Source organism: Choloepus didactylus, chromosome 5, assembly GCF_015220235.1.
Source record: "Choloepus didactylus isolate mChoDid1 chromosome 5, mChoDid1.pri, whole genome shotgun sequence".
Lineage (NCBI taxonomy): Eukaryota > Metazoa > Chordata > Mammalia > Pilosa > Megalonychidae > Choloepus > Choloepus didactylus.
The window spans coordinates 137,443,064-137,457,913 of NC_051311.1; the positions used below are offsets into that span (position 1 = coordinate 137,443,064).

The 14,850-nt window shown below is 37.2% G+C and overlaps 1 protein-coding gene across 4 annotated transcripts in view; it reads right to left on the reverse strand.

The window, feature by feature from the left end:
• The window catches only part of HIBADH (3-hydroxyisobutyrate dehydrogenase), a 169,042-nt gene that overhangs the window by 151,099 nt on the left and 3,093 nt on the right, over window positions 1-14,850 (reverse strand). The window contains exon 1 of one of the 4 annotated variants that reach the window (XM_037836957.1): window positions 1,757-1,890. The exons of the other annotated variants lie outside the window; for them this stretch is intronic. The gene's annotated coding sequence lies outside the window, so the exon portion shown is untranslated. Of the gene's footprint in view, window positions 1-1,756; window positions 1,891-14,850 lie in introns of those variants that run through there. 4 annotated transcript variants of the gene reach the window in all.

Below are 14,850 nucleotides of genomic sequence, written 5' to 3' on the forward strand. Positions count from 1 at the left end.
TCCAGTAAATTATTGAACTCCTCAAGGGCATCCATGAGGGCTAGAATCAACTTCTTTCAAACTCCCGTTAATGTTATTGTGACCTCCTCCCACAAATCATAAATGTTCTTAATGGCATCTAGAATGGCGAATCCTTTCAGGAAGGTTTTCAGTTGACTTTGCCCAGATTCGTAAGAGGAAGCACTATCTATGGCAGCTATAGCCTTATGAAATTCTTCCTTTCACTTGAACACTTAGAGGCATTGTAGGGTTATTAATTGGTCTAATTTCAATATTGTTTTATCTCAGAGATTAGGGAGGCCCAAGGAAAGGGAGAGGGCCACTGGTGGAGCAGTCAGAACACACAAAATAGTGATCAATAAAAGTTCACCATCTTTTATGGGTGTGGTTCATGGCTCCCCAAAACAACCACAGTAGCAACATCAAAAGATCACAGATCACCATAACAAATATAATAATAATGAAAAAGTTTGAAGTATTGCAAGAATTATCAAAATGTGACACAAAGACAAAAAGTGAGCACATGTAGTTGGAAAAGAGGGCACTGCTGGACTTGTCAATGCAGCATTGCCACAAACCTTCAATTTGTAAAAAAACGCAGTATCTGTGAAGTGCAATAAAATGAGGTATGGTGGTATTTCTCCAACTGTCCTGAAAGTGTGAAGTTATCTCAAAATAAAAAGTTTGAGGAACAAAAATGTAACAATAGATTTTGGATTATAAGCTAAAAGAAGGCAAAGGCCAAAGATAACAGCAAGCGAATGGTGGTACCAATTACCTAAATAGAGAAATCAAGAAGGAAAACTGGTTCAGTTTTAAATGGGGTAACTGTAAGTTATCAATGAGCTGCAAGAAATCCAAGAAACTGTTAGAAATATTATGATTAGGGGTAAATTGAGGAAAAAAGAGATATATTTTGTAATTATTTGTTTCAAAGTGAGAGATGAAATTGTGGCAGTTAATAAAATCATCAAATGAGAGTAGTTAAAAAGGTTGAAGAGCAAAATAGTGGAGTAGGAAGTTTTACAAATCACTCCCTCCACTAGAAAAATGAAAGAGCTGGAAAAAGAGACTGGAATTAAGTAATTGGTAACTTTGAAACCAGAATAGGCATTTAGAACTAAATGAAGAAGTGAGAGACTGCTCAGAGTTCAGATTTTATAAGTGAAAAGCATGAAACAGCGACCAGCCACTACTACTCAGCCCTGCAGCAGTGGCAGCAGCAGCTGTGAAAATGGCTGCAGCTACAGCAACACAACCCAGATTCTGGCCACAGCTGGAAGAGGAAACCTCCTCCTCTAGAAGTCAGGATGGAGGGTTGAGGTCAGTCTGGAGGATGTCTGAGGGACGAGAGTGGAAGCTGGCCTCAGTTTCAGCACTCTGGGAAGCAGCACTTCCAGCCTCCCACCAGCATCAATACACCTGGATGGAAAGAGTCAGTCCACCTTCCTTGGCTGTTTGTCCTCGTTTTCTGCTCACTCTGCAGCACAAGCTTCAGGTCTCACACCAGCACCTACCAGACTTAAAGATCCAGTGCACTTTTTCATTGGTTGGGGCTTCTTCTTTCATTTTCTTGTGTTGTTCACTCTAATGGGGCCCTGAGGGCCTAGTACAGAAGCTAGCCTCTGTTTCTAACAGAGGCAGCATTTTCTGGCCTTACATCAGCATCTACAGGGATATAAAGAGCCAGTACACTGCTATTTCTTTTTCTTTATTTTACGGTTGGTTGGCTGTTTTTTTTCTTTCTGTATTGTACCTTTGCGTCAGGTGGATCCTTGAGGCATGAGCAGGGACACTGGCCTAGGTTTTTGCCTCAAAAGCAGCAGCTTCTGGCTTCCCACCATCACATAATAAGAGACTTGGAGAGGCAGTACATTTCTTTTTTTTCTTTTTTCCTTCTTTTCTTTTTCCATATTTTTTTATGGGTATCTTGTCTGTAAATTTTTTTCTCCTCTTCCTTTTCTTTCCTTCCTTGTATTGTCCTTCTTCTTCTTCTTAGTCTGGCAAACTGAAGAGTTAAAGAACAAGATTTCCAGAGTGACCACAACATAATACTCAGAACATCCAGTTCTCAACAACAACAACAAAAATCACAAAACATACAAGGAAATAGGGAAGTATGGCCCATTCTCAGGAAAAAAAAATAATTTGACAGAAAATATGCCGGGGAAGCAGAGTCTCTGGAATTACTAATCAAAGATCTTAGAACAACTCTCATAAAAAAGATCAATGAACTAAAGGAAAACATGGACAAAGAACTAAAGGAATCAGGAAAACAGTTTATGAACAAAACAAGATTTTCAGTAATGAAATAGAAATTATAGAGATGCACCAAATGGGCATTCTGGAACTCCAAAGTACAATAACTGAAATGAAAAAGTAAACACAGGAGTTTAAGAACAGATTGCAGGAAACAGAAGAAAGGATCAACAAACTCGAAGACAAAAAGTTGAAATTGTTCAGGTTGAGGAGAAGAAAATAGAATGGAAAAAAAAAAACCAAAAAAAAAAAAAACAGAACAGAGACCGAGGAACCTGTTGGACACCATCAAGCATGCCAATATACACATCACAAGAGTCCCAAAAGGAGAAGAGAGACAAAAAGTATTTGAAGAAAACTTCCCAAATCTGATGAAAGACATGAATATGCAAATCCACAAGGCTCAATGAATCCTAAGTAGGATGAATCCAAACAGATCTACACTGAGACACATTATGATCAAATTGTTCAATGACAAGGACAAAGAATCTTAAAAACAGCAAGAGCGGAGACATGTCACATACAAGGGATCCTTAATAAGAGTAACATCTGATTTCTCAATAAAAACAATGGAGGCAAGGAGATGCCAGGAGGACATATTTAAAATACTACCTCCCCCAAACCCAAGAATAATGTATCCAGCAAAACTGTCCTTCAAAAATGAGGGTGAAATTAAGACATTTCCAGGTAAACAAAATGAGGGAGTTCATCACCACTAGACATGCCTCACAGGAAATGCTAAAGTGAGTCCTCTGTGTTGAAAGGAAAGGATACTAGACAGTATCACAATGCTGGACAAAAAAATAAAGATTTCCAGTGGAAGTAAGAACATAGGCAAATATAAAAGCCAGTTTTATTTCATTTTTCAATGCAATGCTTTTACCTCCTACCAGACTTAAAATTCAAATGCATAAAAAACAGGTGTAAATCTTTGCTACTGGGTTCACAATGCATAAAGATGTGATTTGTGACAAGAACAACATAAAAGGGAGATATGGAAGGATATGGGTACTGTATACATGTAGAGTACTTAAGTCAAGTTGGAATCAGCACATACTAACTTGGAAAAAATCTAGTATGTGAAACGTAATCCCCAAAGTAACCAGGAAGAAAATATCTAAAAAACAAAATCTATACAAAAGGACAAAATAAGGGATTCAAAGTGGCTTATTATAAAAGATCATCTAAACAAAAAGGAAGGTAGTAAAGGAGGAAAGAAAGGACAAAAAAAGGTATGAGACTGACATAAAACAAAAAAACCAATTAGCAAATTGGCAGAAATAAATATCGCCTTATCAGTAATTTCCTTACATGTAAATGGATTAAACCTCTCCAGTTAAAAGGTAGAGAGACTGGCAGATGGATAAAGACACACGACCCAACTATATGCTGTTTTTGAGACCCACTTTAGATCCATAGATTCAAACAGGTAGAAAGTAAAAGGATGGGAAAAATACTTTATGCAAATAGTAATGAAAAGAGAGCAGAGGTAACTGTATTAATATCAGACCGAATAGTCTTTATGTCAAAATCTGTTATAAAAGGCAAAGAAGGACATTATATATCAATAAAAGGGTCAGTTCAACAGGAAGATTTAACAATTATAAACATACATGGGGAGAACCTAAGATGGTCGCTAGGAGAGACAGGGCAAAAAAACACCTCCGTGAAAATACTAGATAAAAGCCAGAAAGTGACCCACAACACCAGTTCCAGCGATGCACCAGCTGGACAAGGTCTGCTAAATCCACAGGGACCATGCACTTGGTGAAACCGGGAGTCTGCGTTCTGAAACGAGTGAGTAAGCTGCTGAATATCCAGCAGCCATGCTGTGGTGTGGGGAAACTGAAGGCTGGCATTTGGAGGCAGACTAGTCCTTTTTAAAAAAACCCAGAAGTGGCTGCAGATATGGCAGAGAGAACCACACAGTGAAGCGCGGCAGGAACGGGCTGTGCAAAAGCCTCAATATCTGGCATGGAAGATAGCCTTTCACACACCCGCTAATTGTCTCGGAGCAAGGAAGCAGAGGTTAGCCGAAAGGGGAAAAAACACACGCCCCTTGCAGCCATCTTTCCTGCAGGCTGGGAATGCTCCTGCCTGCCAACAGAGCCACAGCCCAGAGCCGTGCCAAAAAACCCAGTGTGACAGGAAGTGCTTCCAACAACATGCACACATGCCATAATATCAGGCATGGACGATAGCCTTTCGTGCACCCACAGCTAATTGTCCTGAAGCTGGGAAGGCAGAGCTGTGTGAAAAAAAGGGAAATTAACATGCCCCATACAGCCATCCTTACAGCAGGCTGGGAACGCACCTACACAGCCCGGCGGCCCAGAACTTCCCTTGAGGGACGGTGCACACTTGTGACATAGCACAGCCTTCCCTCAGCAGAGGCCCTAAAAGGGCACGGCTTGGAAGAGGGACCCACTTGGAAATCCCAGGGACCATACGCCAATACCAAGGACTTGTGGATCAGCAGCAGAGACAATCTGTGGCGAGACTGAAATGAAGGTTTAGACTCTTGCAACAGCCTTAAATCTCCAGGAACACCTGGGAGGTTTGATTATTAAAGCTGCCCTCCCTCCCTAAGCGCTCAGACACATGCTCCACATTCACGGCGGATAGCACCAACAACACACCCAAACTTGGTGCACTGGTTGGACCCCACAAGAATCAGACCCCCACACACCACAAAGTTGGGGAGAACTGACTTGAGGGGAATAGGTGACTCGTGGATGCCATCTGCTGGTTAGTTAGAGAAAGTGTATGCCACCAAGCTGTAGATCTGACAAATCACAGATTAGTCTCTGAATAATCCTACATATCCTAAAAGAACCCCATCAAGTAAAGCAAATGCCAAGAGGCCAAAAACAACAGAAAATTTTAAAGCATATGAAAAAACCAGATGACATGGATAACCCAAACCCAAACACCCAAATCAAAATATCAGAGGAGACACAGTACTTGGAGCAATTAATCAAAGAACTAAAGACAAATTCAAATGAGAGCATTGCACAGGATATAAAGGACACGAAGAAGAGCATGGCACAGGATATAAAGGACATGAAGAAGACCCTAGAAGAGCATAAAGAAGAAATGGCGGAGTAAATAAAAAAAGGATGATCTTATGGAAATAAAAGAAGCTGTTGACCAAATTAAAAAGATTCTGGATACTCATAGTACAAGACTAGAGGAAGCTGAACAACGAATCAGCGACCTTGAAGTACCACAGAATGGAAAATGAAAGAACAAAAGAGAGAATGGGGGAAAAAATCAAAAAAATTGAAATGGACCTCAGGGATATGAAACATAAAATAAAATGTCCAAATATAAGCCTCATTGGTGTCTCAGAAAGGAAAGAGAAGGGTAAAGGTCTAGAAAGAGTATTCAAAGAAATTGTTGGGCAAAACTTCCCAAACCTTCTACACGACATAAATACACAAAGCATAAATGCCCAGCGATCTCCAAATAGAATAAATCCAAATAAACCCACTCCAAGACATATTCTGATCAGACTGTCAAATATTGAAGAGGAGGAGCAAGTTCTGAAAGCAGCAAGAGAAAAGCAATTCACCACATACAAAGGAAACAACATAAGACTAAGTGGTGACTACTCAGTGGCCACCATGGAGGTGAGAAGGCAGTGGCATGACATATTTAAAATTCTGAGTGAGAAAAATTTCCAACCAAGAATATTTTATCCAGCAAAGCTCTCCTTCAAATTTGAGGGAGAGCTTAAATTTTTCACAGACAAACAAATGCTGAGCGACTTTGCTAATAAAAGACCTGCCCTACTTCAGATACTAAAGGGAGCCCTACCAACAGAGAAACAAAGGAAGGAGAGAGAAATATAGAGAAAAGTTCAGTACTAAAGAGATTCAATATTGGTTCATTAAAGGACAATACGAGAGAGAAGGAAAAGATATACCTGACAAACATAAACCAAAGGATAGTGTGGCTGATTCAAGAAATGCCTTCACAGTAACAGCTTTGAATGTAAATGGAATAAACTCCCCAATTAAAAGATATGGATTGGCAGAATGAATCAAAAAATATGAACCATCAATATGCTGCATTCAAGAGACTCACCTTAGACATGGGGACACAAAGAAATTGAAAGTGAAAGGACGGAAAAAATATTTCATGCAAGCTACAGCCAAAACAAAGCAGGAGTAGCACTATTAATCTCAGTTAAAATAGACTTTAAATGCAAGGATGTTATGAGAGACAAAGAAGGCCACTACATACTAATAAAAAGGGCAATTCAACAAGAGGAAATAACAATCATAAATGTTTATGCACCCAATCACGGTGCCACAAAATACATGAGACAAACACTGGCAAAACTAAAGGAAGCAATGGATGTTTCCACAGTAATTGTGGGAGACTTCAACACATCACTCTCTCCTATAGATAGATCAACCAGACAGAAGACCAATAAGGAAATTGAAAACCTAAACAATCTGATAAATGAATTTGATTTAACAGACATATATAGAACATTACATCCCAAATTACCAGGATACACATTCTTCTCCAATGATCACGGAAGTTTCTCCAGAATAGACCATAAGCAGGGACATAAAACAAGCCTCAATAAATAAATAAAAAAAAAATTGAAATTATTCAAAGCACATTCTCTGACCACAACGGAATACAATTAGAAGGCAATAACCATCAGAGACTTAGAAAATTCACAGACACCTGGAGGTTAAACAACACACTCCTAAAATAAATGATTTATAATGTAGAATGAAGGGGAACTAGCGATAGGGAGCAATTAATGAAGGGCGAACGATAACCCAACAAGAACAGATAAGCTATCGTGGGTAAATTTAACGTTCTGGGAAGGCCCAGGAATGACTATGGTTTGTTAATTTCTGATGGGTACGGTAGGAACAAGTTCACAGAAATGTAGATATATTAGGTTATTTTCTTGGGGTACAGTTGGAACATGTTGGAAGGAAAGTAGTTATTTTAGGTTAGTTGTCTTTTCTTACTCCCTTGTTATGGTTTGTTTGAAATGTTTTTTTACTGTTTATCTTTTTTATTTTTTTTGGTACAGTTAATTAAAAAAAAAAATGAAAAAAATATGCAGAGCCCCTTTGAGGAGCTGATGGAGAATGCAAGGGTGTTGGGCTTCCCCACCTCAATGGTTGCTGATGTGCTCACAGACATAGGGGACTGGTGATTTGATGGGCTGAGCCCTCTACCATGGGACTTGCCGTTGGCAAGACTTTTGCTGCAAAGGAGAGGCTAGGCCTGCCTATAACTGTGCCTAAGAGCCTCCTCCCGAATGCCTCTTTGTTGCTCAGATGTGGCCCTCTCTCTCTAGCTGAGCCAACTTGGCAGGTGAAATCACTGCCCTCCTCACTGCGTGGGATCTGATACCCAGGGAAGTGAGTCTCCCTGGCAACATGGAATATGACTCCCAGGGAGGAATCTAGACCCAGCATCGTGGGATGGAGAACATCTTCTTGACCAAAAGAGGGATGTGAAAGGAAATGAAATAAGCTTCAGTGGCAGAGAGATTCCAAAAGGAGCCAAGAGGTCACTCTGGTGGGCACTCTTACGCACAATATAGACAACCCTTTTTAGGTTCTAATGAATTGGAATAGCTAGCAATAAATACCTGAAAGTATCCAACTATAACCCCGAACCCTTGAATCTTGAAGACACTTGTATAAAAATGTAGCTTATGAGGGGTGACAATGTGATTGGGAAAGCCATATGGACCACACTCCCCTTTGTCTAGTTTATGGATGGATGAGTAGAAAAATGGGGGCCAAAAAAGAAAAGGCACCCAGTGTTCTTTTTTGCTTTGGCTGTTCTTTTTCACTTTGGTTTTTATTCTTACTGTTTGTGTGTGTGTGGTAATGAAAATGTCAAAAATTAATTTTGGTGATGAATGCACAACTATATAATGGTACTATAAACAATTGAATGTATGTTCTGTTTTATATGACTGCATGGTATGTGAATATATCTCAATAAAAATGAATTTAAAAAACATGTATGAGCGTAACAGCAGTGTGTCAAAATATACTGCAAATTGTCATTTGTCAATGACAAACTGACAAAATTAAAGGGAGAAATAGATAGTTCTACAATAATAGATTTCAATACACAATATTTCAATATAGGATAGACCATCTAAACAGAAGCTCAATAAAGAAAGAGGACTTAAACAACATTATACACCAACTAGATCTAACCAACACATAAAGCCCAAGATAGCGGAATACACATTCTTTTCAAGTGCACACAGATCATTCTCCAGGATAGACATATGGCACAAGAAAAGTCTAAATAAATTTTGCAATATTGAAATCATAAAAAGTAACCTCTCTGACTACAAAAGAATGAAGCTAGAAATCAGTAACAGAAGAAAAACTGGAAAATATACAAGTATGTGGAAATCAAACTGTACATTCTTAAACAACCAATGAGTTAAAGAAGAAATTACACGGGTAATTAGCAAATACATAAAGACAAATGAAAAAAAAGATACAACATGCCAAAACTTACAGAATGCGGCAAAGGCAGTGCTCAGAGGGAAATTTATAGCTACGAATGCCTTTATTAAAAAAGATCTCAAATTAATAATCAAACACCTTGAGGAAATAGAAAAACAAGAACAAAATAAACCCAAAGTGAGTAGAAGGAAATAAGATTACTGCAGAGATAAATGAAATAGACTAGAAAAACAATTGAGAGAATAAACAAAACAATAAGTTGGTTCTTTGGGAAAAAAAATCAATATATTTGAAAAATCTTTAGATAAACTAAGAACAAAAGAGAAAAGATGCAAATAACTAAATTCAGAAAGAAAAATGGTGGTATCACTATTGACCTTATAGAAATAAAACAGATTATAAGAGAATAATATGCCAACAAACTAGATAATTGAGAAGAAATGAAAAAATTCCTTGAAATACATTAATTACCCAAATTGACTCTATAGGGAATAGAAAACATCAATAAACTTCTAACAAGTACAGAGAGTGAATCAATAATCAAAAATATTCCACCAAAGAAAATCCAAGAACCATATGGTTTCACTGGCGAATTCTACAAAATATTTAAAGAATTAATGTCAATCCTTCTCAAAGAATTCTTCCAAAGAATTCAAAAGGAGAGAATACTTCCTAATTCATTCTAAGAGGCCAGCATTACTTAAATACTAAAGCCTAGTAAAGACTTCACAAGAAAAGAAATTAAAGACCAATTTCCCTTACGAACATAGATTCAAAATCCTTAACAAAATACTAGCAAACCAAACCCAATGGCATATTAAAGACACACCATGTCTGAGTGGTATTCATCCCAGGAATGCAAAGTAGTTCAACATACAAAAATCAATTCATGTAATACACTACATAAATAGAATGAAGAAAAAACCCCACACGATTATCTCAATAGATGCAGAAAAGACATTCAAGAAAATTCAGCACCTTTTTTGATAAAAATACTCAGAAAGGTAAGAATAGAGGGGAACTTTCTCAACATGATAAAGGCCATTTATGAAAAAACCCACAGCTAACATCATTTTCAATGGATACTGACTTAAACCTTTTCCCCTAATATCAGGAATGAGACAAGGATAACTGCTGTCACTAGTGCTATTCAATATTGTACTAGAAGTTCCTGCTTGAGCAGTTAGATAAAATAAAAAAAAAAAAAAAGGAAAGAAAGAAAGAAAGAAAGGGTATCTAAATTGGAAAATAAGAAGTAAAACTATCTCTATTTGCAGACGATATGATCTTATACATAGAAACCCAAAGGAATTCACAAGAAAACTGTTAGAACTAACAAACGAATTCAGCAAAGTGGCAGGGTACAAGATCAACAGACAAAAAAACAATCGCGCTCCTATACACTAGCAAAGAACAATCTGAAGAGGAAATTAAGAAATGAGTTGCATTTACAATGGCATGGAAAGGAATAAAATATCTAAGATTAAATTTAATTAAGTATACAAAAGACTTGTATACTGAAAACTACAAAATACTGTTGAATAAATTAAAGAAGACCTAAATAAATGGCAAGCCATCCCATGTTCATGGATTGGAAGGGTTAACATTGTTAATATGTCAATATTACCCAAAATAATATACAAATTCTATGCAATCCCTATTAAAATTCCAGCAGTCTTTTTCCAGAAATAAAAAACTGATCCTCAAATTTATATTGAATTTCAAGGAACCCTAAATAGCCAAAACAATCTTGAAAAAGAACAGGGTTGGAAGACTCACACTTCCCGATTTCAAATTACATTACAGAGCAACAGTAATCAAAATGGTGTGGTACTGGTACAAAAGAAAGACAAAAAGGATCAGTGGAACAGAACTGAAAGTCCAGAAATAGTCCCACACATCTATGGCCAACTGATTTTTGACAAGGGTGCTAAGTACATGCAGTGGGGAAGAATAAGCTCTGTAACAAATGGTTTTGAGGAAACGGGAAACTCATGTGCAAAAGAATGAAGTTAGACCCCTACCTCACACCATATACAAAAATAAACTCAAAATGGATCAAAGACCTAAATATATGGACCCAAACTGTTGTAACTCTTAGAAGATAACATAGGGGCAAATGTTCATGACCTTAGATATGGCATCAAAAGCATAAGCAACAAAAGAAACAATAGATAAATGTGATGTTATCAAAAGTTAAAACTTTTGTGCATCAAAGGAAATTATCAAGAAAGTGAATAGACAATGTACAGTATGGAAGAAAATAGTTTGAAACCATATTCAGATTAGGGTTTAATGTCCAGACTATAAAGGAAGTTTTACAATACAACAACACAATGACAAACAACCCAATTTAAAAATGGGCAAAATATTTGAATACACATTTCTTCAAAGATGATATACAAATGACCAATAAACACATGAAAAGACGTTCAACATTATTAGCCACTATGGAAATGCAAATTAAAACCACCTTATGAGATACCACCTCAAATCAAGAAGGATGTCTATTAAAAAAATAAACAAACAAAAACAGAAAATAACAAGTATTAGAGTGGATACAGAGAAATTGCAACTCCAGAGTACTGGCAGTAGGAATGTAAAATGGTATAGCTACTGAGGAAAGCAATATGGCAGTTCCTCAAAAAGTTATAGAACTACCATTTGACCTGGCAACCCCACTTCTAAGTATATACCCAAAGAAAGTAAAAACAGGGTCACAAAGATATTTGCACACTAATATTTTGTAGCAGCATTATTCACAATAGCCAAAAGCTGAAAACCCCAGCGTCCATCAACAAATGAATGGATGAACAAAATGTGGTACATACACGCAATGGAATATTATTTGGCCATAAGAGAAAATGAAGTTATGGGACAAGCTACACATGAAAGACCTTTGAAGACATTATGCTCAGTGAAATAAGCAAGACACCTAAAAACAAAAGTTTTATGATGTCACTTATAAGAAATGAGCAAAAATAGCAAACTCACACAGATAGAAAGTAGAACAGGGTTTACTGGGAGAGGGTGTGAGGGGAGGGGAGAGGTCCGTGTTTGTTTAAAAAATACAAAAAGAGGTTGAAGGAAGAAGCCTGAGGGAATGTTTATATTTAAAACTAAAAAGTAGAAATTGACCCCACACTGACACTGATGTTAGAATTTGGAGACAAGGACATTAAAACAATTATTATAACTGCAGTTCAAAAATGCTCAAAAAGTAAAGATTATAGAAGTTACAAAAAAGGCCCAAATCAAATTTCTTCAGATGAAAAATAAAGTGTGTGAGATGAAAATTGCATTGGAAGATTAACATTAGATACTGTTCTAACTTAGATTAGCTTTAAGACTAAAGAACATGCTGGTACAGAGTTACCTTTCAGTTTATTTATAAACCCATTTTTACTATTTATACAAAACAGATGATTTTTTTCGATGATGGCGGGTAGGGAGGGTGACGTTAGCATTCCACTATTTCACAGAGAGAGTGAGAAGAGTGCTAAGGGGGAAACTTATAAGGATTCATAACAATGGAGTTTCTCGCCAGATTTAGTTAGAACAGGATCTCATGAGATTTGATTATGATAAGGTTTCTCGAGAATTAGTTGCTAACAGTGATTACAGGAGGGAAGTTTTACTGCTTCCCCCCCTTGGGCAGGAGAGGTCTGTTGCCTGGTCATGTAGGTGGCTGCATGTATCTCAGTAATGGAGGAGGGGTAGGACCCCCCAGGTCCTCACAGATACTACAACAGAAAAAATTAGTGACCTTGAAGACATAGCAACAGAAGCTATCCAATACCAAACACACAGAGAAAAATTAATTTAAAAAATGAAAACAGCATTAGTGAACTGTGGGATAACTTCAATCAACCTAACTGGAGTCCTAAAATGAGAAGAGAGAGAAGTTCAGACAGAAAAAATATGTGAAGAAATAATGGCCAAAATTTTTCCAAATTTAATGAAATTAAATTTGTGGAGTTTATAAGCTCCACATACCCAAGAAGCTCAATGAACACCAATACAAGAAACAATGAAAAAAAAAAAAAAAAACTATACCAAGATACATCATAATCAAAATGCTTAAAAGCAGTCAAAGAAAAAAAAAATATTATGTATAGAGGAACAAAGATAAGGATGAAAGCAGATTTCTCATTGGAAACACCAGAATTGAGAAGACAGTGGTCAACATTTCTGAAGTACTTAAAGAAAACCAACTGTCAAACTAGAAATCTATATCTAGCGGAAATATACAAGTATAAGTATTTGTATATGCAATAGGGCATGAAGAAATTTGGGAAGATGATGGATATGTTCACTACCTTGATTGTGGTGGTTTCATAGGTATATACATTATGTTAAAATTTATCAAATGGTACACTTTTATGTGCAGTTGTTGTATATCAACTATATTTCAATAAAGCTATTTTTAAAAAGTCAACATCATGATGATAGAAACAAGTGAACAAGAGGGAAAACAAGTCTCAATTAAAAGACACCAAAGCAACATATCAACTGTTCCAGTTTGCTAATGCTGCCAGGATGCAAAACACCAGAAATGGATTGGCTTTTATAAAAAGGGGGTTTATTTGGATACACAGTTACAGTCTTAAAGCCATAAAGTGTCCAAGGTAACACATCAGTAATCGGGTACCTTCACTGGAGGATGGCCAATGGTGTCCGGAAAACCTGTTAGCTGGGAAGGCACATGCCTGGCGCCCGCTCCAAAGTTCTAGTTTCAAAATGGCTTTCTCCCAGGATGTTCCTGTCTAGCAAGCTTGCTCCTCTTCAAAACGTCACTCACAGCTGCACTGAGTTCCTTCTCTTTGAGTCAGCTCATTTATATGGCTCCACTGACCAAGGCCCACCCTGAATGGGTGGGGCCACACCTCCATGGAAATATCCCATCAGTTATCATCTACAGTTGGGTGGGGCGCATCTCCATGCAAACAACCTAATCCAAACGTTCCAACTTAATCCTCACTATTATGTCGGCCCCACAAGATTGCATCAAAGATAATGGCGTTTGGGGGACACAATACATTCAAACTGGCACATCAACTAAATGAAATGTGTGAACTTTGATTGGATCCTTATTTTTCAAAAAAGCTATAAAAGACATTCTTAATAAAACTGTGAAAATTTGAACATGGAATTTATACTAGATCTTATCATGGAATTATTGCTAATTGTCTTAGGTGGGATAATGGTGGTTTGGTTATATAGAAGAATGCCCTTATTCTTAAGAGAGTCATGCTGAAGTATTTAGGGTTGAAAGTATCATATCTGTAATCTACTTTCAAATGATTCGGGGGAAGATATATACATAAAGAAAGCAAGCAAATATGGCAAAATGTTAGCAACCATTGACTCCAAGAGTACCTGGATGTTCATGGTATTACTCTTTGAATACTTTCTGTTTGAAATTTTTCATAATAAAACAAGGTGTGGGGGAACTTAGCACATCTACATGGAAAAAATATCCCACACAGATGACGAAACACAAATAACAAACTATGAAAAACACTGCAACACAAGATAGAAATAGGGTGACTTTATTTGCAAAGAACTTTCTAAAATCTAGAAGAAAACTATGAATCCTCCAATTTTTTTTTTAAAGTAGGCAAAAATTGCAAGTGATAGTATCTTAGTTTGCCAGGGCTTCAGTAAGAAAGTACCACAAACAAGTTGGCTTAAACACTGGGAATATATTGTCTCACAGTTTTGGAAGCCAGAAGTCCAAACTCGAAGTGTTGGCAGGCCGTGCTTTCTCTGAAGTCTGTAGGATTCTGATGGTGGACTGCCAGCAATCCAGAATTCAATCTCTGCCTCCATCACTTCTGAGATGTATGCCCTTGAACTAACAAGTTACTTAACTTCTCTAATCATAATCTCTATCAACAAGAGTACCTATTTCAGAAAGTTACTGTAAATACTACTTTAGATAGATAAGGTATGAAAAGCATTAAACAGTGCCTGGCACATGATAATCAATAAATATTAGTTACTTTTACTAACAAAGGTCAAGATGTAGCATTAGGGTCCAAATGCTATGGCAATTGCCCCTTTTTTGCCTAGTGAGTTAGAAGAGCCTGAGAGTTAGACGAAGGAATAGAGA